At 39.9% G+C, this 8,776-nt stretch overlaps 1 long non-coding RNA gene across 2 annotated transcripts; it reads right to left on the bottom strand.

Moving 5' to 3' along the window:
* Positions 1-677: 677 nt before the first annotated feature.
* Positions 678-7,057, bottom strand: LOC120300007. 2 transcript variants are annotated; one of them, XR_005554520.1, is made up of 4 exons: positions 6,104-7,057; positions 3,965-4,047; positions 2,733-2,805; positions 678-2,268 (listed from the first exon to the last, which is right to left on the bottom strand). It is a non-coding gene; the product is annotated as an uncharacterized LOC120300007 (long non-coding RNA). The 2 variants fall into 2 exon arrangements; XR_005554519.1 differs by lacking the exon at positions 3,965-4,047.
* Positions 7,058-8,776: the final 1,719 nt, after the last annotated feature.

Raw genomic sequence — 8,776 nt, forward strand, 5'->3', positions numbered from 1 at the left:
GCATAGAAAACCTTTTCTCCAGGTGTTGATTAACTCATACATTTCATTTCTGCAAGCCATATAGAGCATCTCATCCTTTAAATCCACCAAAGTGAATGCATTCATAGTAGGAACTGCTGGGGAGGTAGGGAGGGAGATGGAGAGAGAGAGAATATTGATATACAATTTCCAGTTTCTCTTCGTTTTGTTATTTTCAATATTGGCAGTTACTAGACACAATATTGGACACAGTGATGAGGAAGTGCGCCTCCTTCGATGCCCAATGTATATATTTGTAAATAAGCATTATAAAAATATAGTAAGTTTACAGTGACTCTTCACTAATGTTGAAGGAAAAGTCTTCATCGTGGTTCAATCCAAGCTGGGAATAAACAACATAGCGACTGCTTTAGAAAGAAGGTTGCAGTTTATTGAAGAGGAGAGCCAGACAGAAAGATGGCTCTGGAAGAAAAAAAGAGAGCACATGTAGGGAGTGGGTTTTTATACCCTCTGGAGCCTTTTGTTTGGAGTTGTTCCTGTGGCATGAACTTTGACCTGAGTCTGAGTGTGCCTTTTGACATCTGTGGGTTAATCCTATTATGTCCTGTCTTAGAGTTTGGGTGGGATGTGTAGATTTTAGGTGTCTTTGTCTTCCTAAGCTTCTAGCTGGGGGCCTCCAACCTTCCTGGATTATTTACATCAGCATTTCTACAGAGCTGGTTTCTGCTTGGGGGAGGGAGACTTGAGGCTATTAAGAAAACTGGGCATGCTTTCCTGCCTCTTTTAAGATTCTCTGAGGAAACATAATATTCTCCTTTTTAATGTTTCCTTCTTGGGGGGGGGGTTACTTCCCACACTAAAGGAATCTAAACCTGAGTCATTGCTCCATTTGGGGAGCAAGCATAGAAATATTTTATGGATTGGTATAACCAGCTGAAGTCAATTTCTGCAAGAACGTTGAACCATCAAAATCAAGTCATATATCACAAGGCTAGCTCTTTCTCTTATTCATGCCTGCTAAAAAGAGTTTTATAGATTGTACATTAGCCTTCACAATGCTGCTGCTGTTGTATTAATCTTGACCTACAAACTGAGCCACAGAAAAACCAGATAGGTATTTCCCTCCTATTTATTGCAAACTGAAGGTATTGCAATCCCCAGAGAATCTCTTTTATACCCCCACATTCCTCGAAGAGCCCCCAAGTGCATCAGTTAGTCTTTGAAGCAGTTAGAAGTACATTGACAATCTTATCCCTCTGAGAACTGGCAACTGGCTTGTTTCTGTCTAATACGCATTTCAGACAGCTATCCTAAATGCTGGGGATTTGTTCAAACACATAACATCTCCAGAAATTCAGACGCCTGATGTTTTTAAGCATCAAGGTCCTCTCTCACAAAAGAATGCATATATTTTTTAAGTTTGGGGAGCTGGGCTTTAGTTGATGCTTGCAGGCTTTGTGTAAATCTTTTCTTGTTTTCAATTTGCAGTGCTATGAGGTTTTAGCAGGAGGTGGGGCTGGTAGGCAGAAAAACACCATGTTTTGGCTGTGTTTTTTTTTTAAGTCGAAATGGATGAAAACAATCACAGTGCCATACGTGTATGTCATAAAGGTTTTATTTCCAGTCCTGATCTGATATGATTCCACTTATTTCACTGGAAATGGAATTATAAAAATGCAATCTTCCATCTAGGCATTTTAACGTGCCTCCATTTTATTTCCAATTGTTTACTGCCCTGATCCATTTCATGGACTTCTGCTCACTGCAAACATTTTTTGCCCCAGCCTGTCACTTGCTCATTAACAGTGTAGTACATTCAACAAGCATTACTTTGTATCAGCTTTTGTGATCGTTTCATTTTCTCTTGATGACAGTTTGGACAATGTTTTATCATAACCTCCACCACTTCTGTGCTACATTTTCCAGTATACTATTGTACATTTTACCACCATGATGGTTATATATGCCCCATTGGCTTCTGGCAAATACTGCCTTCATAGTTTGGAGCTAATGTTTACATTTCTGAAAGACAAAAAATCTGTAGGTATGACAAAAAAATGTCTCCAGGACTACATTAAATTAATTTTGATATCAGTCTGTTATGATTCTTCTTTCTTTAGACCTACATGCAAAACATACCACATGCGTATTGTAGGTACATTTTTATCCTAAGAAAAACTGTTTCACAGGCACATCTCTGAGGGCCATCATTTTGGACTACATCTCAGTCTGCAAGTATTTTGCATTTCTCACCCTTTAATAACTCTGGGTTTTAGCAGCATCAGTTACCTGAAAATAAAAAGGATTCCTTGTAAATAGAGAAGATCAGAACATCTGAAGGCATAAAGAGAGCTGGCAACTCCTGGATATAATTTCTACTTTTGCTCCTTTTTTTTTTTAATATGGTATCAGAGTTCTTTCAATGTACTGTTTTTATTGCTGAGTTCTTTTGTTCTTATTTATCCGCTAAATTACATTTATTCCAAATGTAATGGGAATGATTTCAAGCTATAAAACCAATTCTGTATTTCATCAAGAAATGTTGAGGAGAAGATATTTGCTTATTTATTAATCAAGTTTATATAGTGGCCGATCTCACCAAAAGGGATTCTAAGCACTCCAGAAAACAATCAGATGAAAACCATAGATATAAAAACAATAGATGTAAAACATATAGAAATTTACATTAAGAAATGAATAGGTTAAAAACAAACATAAAGACTCTTAGGTGAAGAGAGAATAAAAAAGATCACCTGAACAAGCAAATCTCCAGTTTCCTGGGAGCCCAAGCCTCATAACATAATCAGGTCTTGAGGGGAGGATCTTCTGAAAATACAAAAGGGGCGGGGTTAATGGTAGGTAGGTGAGGAGAAAGACACACTTCCACATACCCGTGCATACTCTATACAAACATTTATCTACGCCATCTTCTATTTGCTAATGCTGGCCAATTTATTATCCAAACTGAACACTGCTTGTTTTGCAGAAAAGTTACAGGTAGTCCTCGACTTACAACCATAATGAAGCCTGCCCATTACGGTTGCAAGTGGCAATGTCCCTTTAAGTGACACGGCCTCACTTAACAATCACCACTCCCTGCTCTCCCTGATGGGAACCATTAAATGATGGTAATGTGGGAAAGAAATAGAATAACATAGAATAAAGAATAATAAAGAATAATAATAATAATAATAACAATAATAATAATAATAATGAAAAATCACTAAAAGCAAAAATCATGTGTCTGCATAATTTCTGAAAGAAAGCTGTGTTAGCCAAAAGCTGTATTAACAGTACGTGAATGACCTAATGCATATTTAGAAACATTGTTTAAAAGTAAAAACTGCCTTCATTGTATTCCCATGAGAAATGGACTTAAAGTGTGAGAAACTATCTGAATGTTACACAAAGTAGATTCCATATACAATGTAAGATTCCATCTATGCTTCCTTTGTTCCTGAGAAAAAGAAACCTATAAAGCTTTAGTTTAGACCCTCCCCCTTGTTCAGAAATTTGCTGATTGTTAAATCACTTCTGAACCTTTTGCGCAAAAATAAAAACCTCTCTTTCACCCTTGGAATTCGTAAAAGTCCTCTTTTTTTAAGGCTTTTATTTTTCCACAAGAATGGTCCAGGTTGTTAAGCAGAGCACGTTTCAGAGTGGGAGAGGTCCTGGGAGGCCTAGCGCAGGCCTAGGCCTGCCTTCCTCGGGCCGTCCTAGGCCTCCCTCCGCCCATCCTGGCACCTAGTGGTCCACTCTCTGCCCCTCAGGGTTCCCCCAGGGCCTGGCCTGCTCTCACCATGCAAGGAGAGTCAGCAAAAGCTACTGACACATAAAAGGCTAATAACTTCTGTCTGTAGGCCAAGGCCTACTTCCTAGACATTCAGCCAAGGGCCTCCCAAGGGTTCTGGGTTTTTTTTTTAAGGAGGTTCTAGAAAATGTACAAAGATAAGAGCCCCTTACAGGCTCCAAAAATATGACCTACTGGCAGAAAAGCAGGAAGTTGCTATGGCAGGCTGCCTTTGTGACTCACATTGTATCATATTGCATCACATCATCCTGGCTCCTCTGCAACAAAACAGAAAGGTCAGTTGATTGCTGCTGGCCTTGGGACTGAGAGAAGAGCAGGCTGAGTCCTGCAAGTCATTTGGGTGGCTGGATGAGAAAGTAAGCCTTGGCCTATAGGCTGTAACTGTCCTCTCTGTACAGTTGCTTCTGCTGACTGCCTTTAGTCTTCTTTGTGTGGCTAAGTGGCCGCTTGGAAGCAGGCTGAGGCCTGGAGAACTCCCAAGGAGCAGGGGAAGGTAGGCCTCAGCCTACAGGCTCTAACTGCCCTCCCCTTGCCTTCACTTCTGCTGACCGGCTTTAGGCTCTCTTGCATGGCTGTATAGCCAGTTGGGAGCAGGCCAAGGCCTGGGAGAGACCCGAGGGCCTGGGGGAGGCCTTGGGTAGCCAGATGGAAAGTAGGCTACAGACTTTAATTGCCCTCTGTGTCCTACATAGCTTCTGCAGACCCATGTCAGAAGGAAAGGAGCTGTAGAAATCAGCTGAAGGCAGGCCAGATTTTGGAAAGGAGGTATCTTTATTTAGTTGCCAGAAACTTCAGTGACAGGATGTTTCTGGGGTGGCTGACAAAATGGAGTTGAGAGTGGATGGGTTTTATACCTTCTTTGGGCTTTGCATTTGAGGTGCCTGTTCCTGTGCAATGTACTTTTGACCTGTGCCCTTTTGGTATTCTAATTATTCTTGCCTGACTCTCATCGTGGCTTGGAAGTCATGTGCTGTTGTTGAAGCTGGGTGTGTGTGTGTGTGTGTAGATTTTAGGAGTCTTTGTTTTTCTAATCTCATCAGCTCCAGCTTTCATGACACCATTCTTCCTGAATGGATTACCAAATCTGCATTTCTAAAAGCTGGCCTATTTCTGCCTAAGTTTTTTCTCCATTTCTGCTTCAGGGGTGTTGGAAGTCGGCACCCACCCATCCCCTAGAGAAGGAAAAATTTGGGAGAATATTTAAAAAGGCAGAATATTATATTTCCCCAAAGGAATAATGAAAAAAATTCTTAAAAGGCTTTTCTGCCCAACTTTCCCCAGGCAGCAACTAAGCAGGCCAACTTTTAGAAATGCAGGTTTGGGGCAACCTATTCATAAGCAAAATGCCTTCAGCCACAGCTCCAGAGAATGTTTGAGCTGATAGGATTAGAAAAACAAAGACTCCCAATGACAGAACATCTAGAACATAATAGGATTAACTCACCATCATTAGAATATCAAAAACTCAAGTCAAAGAACATGACACAGGAACAGGAAATACAAAGCCACAGGAACAGGAAGAACCTCAGATACAAAGCCCAAAAAAGATATAAAAGCCTACCTAGTCCAACTCCATTTTGTCAGCCACCCCAGAATCATACTGTGTCACTGAAATTTCTGGCAACTAAATAAACTCTGGCAATTAAATAAACTGAATCTTCTTTCCTAAGCAGTCTCCATTTTGTTTATTCCCAGCTTGGACTGGACCCTGATGATTTTTTTTCAATGGGAAATACAGTATAATCTGCCTCTTTAATATTCCCCAAAATATTTCATTCTCTGGAGGAGGGGTGCTGACTTCCTACACTGGCTTTAAGCTCCGCTGAGTGGCTGTGTTGAAAGCAGGCCAAGACCTGCAGGGGCAGAACAAGTGGGGGGCGCAGCAGTGTCCCAGCAGTCATAAGAATGAACAATAGCAGGGGTAGTAACCCGATCGTAAGTACCTTGGGGGGGGGACTATCAGAACTTTGAGTGGTTGCTTAGCAATCAGTTGTAAATTGAGGACCACCAGTAATTGTTGTGGGATATTTTTGTTTTAAAATCTGTCCCGTTCCATAGCTATGCAGACAGATCATATATTATATGAAAACTTTTAAAAGAGGCTTTGAATGAGCTATGCAGTCTCCTGCATCCACAGTTGCCATACTAGATCTCTAATTTTGATGTGCATTCTTACTATAAGCCCAACTCGTCTTACCTTTCTTAAAAATCAGAGTTCTGTTTTTGGATGTAGCGTTTGATACTGTGCTGTTTTCATTAATGCGTATTCTCAAGAAAACTCTATGTAAAATAATATTAATAGAATAGCTTTACCTTGGAAATGAAGCAGGCTGTGTTGTAGTTTACACCTTCTTTGTTTTTAAAGCGGTGCTTTGAGCGGCAGCCAGAAGTACATTAAAAATAACAAAATGCTACAATATTTTGATTGTGACATACTGTACTTGGTTGTGTATATGCTTGCATTGCAAGAAAATATTATTGGTATTAATTAAAATACTTGTCTAGGGAGGTGTCAACAAGAGTACTAAACATCTGCCACCTAATAATAATAACTCGTCATGTGGAACACTCTAATTACTGGTATTATCTGTTAAAAGGGACAGCTAGTGGTAACAATAATCTGATTGGGAACAGAAAGTTCCTGTTGCATAGTGAAACCTTTAATGGGGTGTTGTTTTGTAATTGTATGGTGGAATATAGCTTTGCTGTTCCCCCCTGTCTTTTTTTGTCTTAAGAGACATTAATAGATAATCCAGTGCCATCATTTTTCAGCCATTAGCTGGATCTATATTTCTTTTTTTACTAATTACAAGAGAAAAGATGGGTTGCAGCGCAGGCTGTTTGGAAATAGGAAAGAAGAAGCTACGGTAGTTACATTGATAAATATTGGTAGGAAAGAGAGAGAAGCCAATAGTGGTGCACAGCAGAACTGACCCAGTCCAGTATAGGTGTTAACTGTCAGTGTCTTAAAAATAAAAATTTAGGAGATGGGGGAGACATGGTAACAATAGGATTCACATGTTATCCATCAAAGCGAGTTTAGTTTAACTGATGGTTCAGAATAGCCTTACTTGCTAGTTGTTAGCCTGATAAAAGAAAAAAACTAGCCTAATTTAATGGACATGCTAATGCAAGAAGTACTACTGTGCAGAGTGGCCAAAAGGGCAGAGATGGGCAGGGGATAGGCAGATGGGGAGAATTCAAGAGGAGGCAGTCCTTTGCGTTATCAAGGCTTGGGGCTGGAGAGTCCTTACCTAACAGCTGGTAGCATATAGTTAATGATGGCAACTGGGGTTGCTGGAATTTCTGTCATTAAGCAATGCAGTCACATGATGTCATGCTTTATGACTTCATGTCTTAGCAACAGAATTTCTGATTCCAGTCAAAGACATTTACCAAGGATATCTGTATTAGAAAAGCCAGAATCAGGAGATTCTAAAAGATACCATAATGTCCCCATTATGTACATGGCAGAGGACAAGAATGTAATTTGACAATATTCTCCTGTGAATTTGGTAGTATATAATATAACGATATCCTTTACAGTATAAATATATTAATAGTATATTTAGAATAGAATAGAGCTGGAAGGGACCTTGGAGGTTTTTTAGTCCAGCCCCTTGCTCAAGCAGGAGAACTTATACCATCACAGACAGGTGAATGTCTAGTCTCTTCTTAAAAATCTCCAGTGATAGAGTGCCCATGATTTCTGGGGGTAAGTTGTTCCACTAGTTGATTGTCCTCACCGTCAGGAAGTATCTCCTTAATTCCAGGTTGCTTCTCTCTTTGATCAGTTTCCAACCATTTGTTTCCCTTTCACATGATTTGGGCTTAGTCTAGATGTCAAACTGCCAGCTCGCAGGCCGGACGCGTCACCAGGAAACTGCACACACCCCATTGACAGCAATGGGGAAAAATCTCCGATGTTTGACATGTCTGTTCTAGATTATCCCAAGTATCGAGAGAGCACAACTACCAAATATGATATCATAATTGAATAAAAGGAAAACAACCGGAGAAGGGAGGAAGGAATATTCCATAACATTATACTGTCATTACAAGTGCTGGCAGCAGCAACACTGATATTTACAGGTAGTCCTCAACTTATGACCATAATTGAGCCCAGAATTTTGGTCATATATCAATGTGGTCATAAGTCGTCACCATATGACTGGACTCGATTTTACAGCTGTTTCTATGATGATTGTTAAATGAGTCACTATGGTTGTTAAACAAACTATGTGGCCATAAATTCAAATCCAGCTTACCCATTGGGTATGTTTTGCTGATTTTTGCCAGACAGTGGGGAAAAACTCCACAAAAAGATAACGTGACTACCAGATGCTGCAACCAATCATAAATGTGAGCCAATTGCCAAGCGCCCAAAATACAATCTCTTGACCCCAGGGATAGTATAACAGTCATAACTGGGAGGATGGGTCAAAACATTTTTTAGTCTGTTATAACTTTGAATGGTTGTTAAGCAAACATTGTAAGTCAAGGACTGCTATATTATTGGTAACTTGAGTCTTGATTATATCCAAATTGAAAAAACCTGCTTTTGAATTTAGATGAAGAGCCGAGGTGGCGCAGCGGTTAGAGTGCAGTACTGCAGGCCACTTTAGCTGACTGTGTTCAACAGGTCAGCGGTTCAAATCTCACCGGCTCAAGGTTGACTCAGCCTTCCATCCTTCCGAGGTAGGTAAAATGAGGACCCAGATTGTTGGGGGCAATGTAAATATATACATACGTTGCTTACTGGTGTACACCGCTTAGAGAGTGCTTGCACTTAAAGCGGTATATAAGTCTCATAAATAAATAAATAAATAAATAAATAAATAAATAAATAAAATGATTGTGTGAATTCAGTTTCTTTCCTCTGCTTATCTAAAACATGTAGAATTGTAAGCAGTCTTAAAGGATGTCCACTACAAAACAAAAATGCTCTACTTTTAGATTCTCCACAGGAACTGATGGCTTCATTAC

The sequence above is a fragment of the Crotalus tigris genome, unplaced genomic scaffold (genome assembly GCF_016545835.1).
Source record: "Crotalus tigris isolate CLP2741 ecotype Arizona unplaced genomic scaffold, ASM1654583v1 scf7180000024337.5909745, whole genome shotgun sequence".
In the NCBI taxonomy this organism is placed as follows: Eukaryota; Metazoa; Chordata; class Lepidosauria; order Squamata; family Viperidae; genus Crotalus; species Crotalus tigris.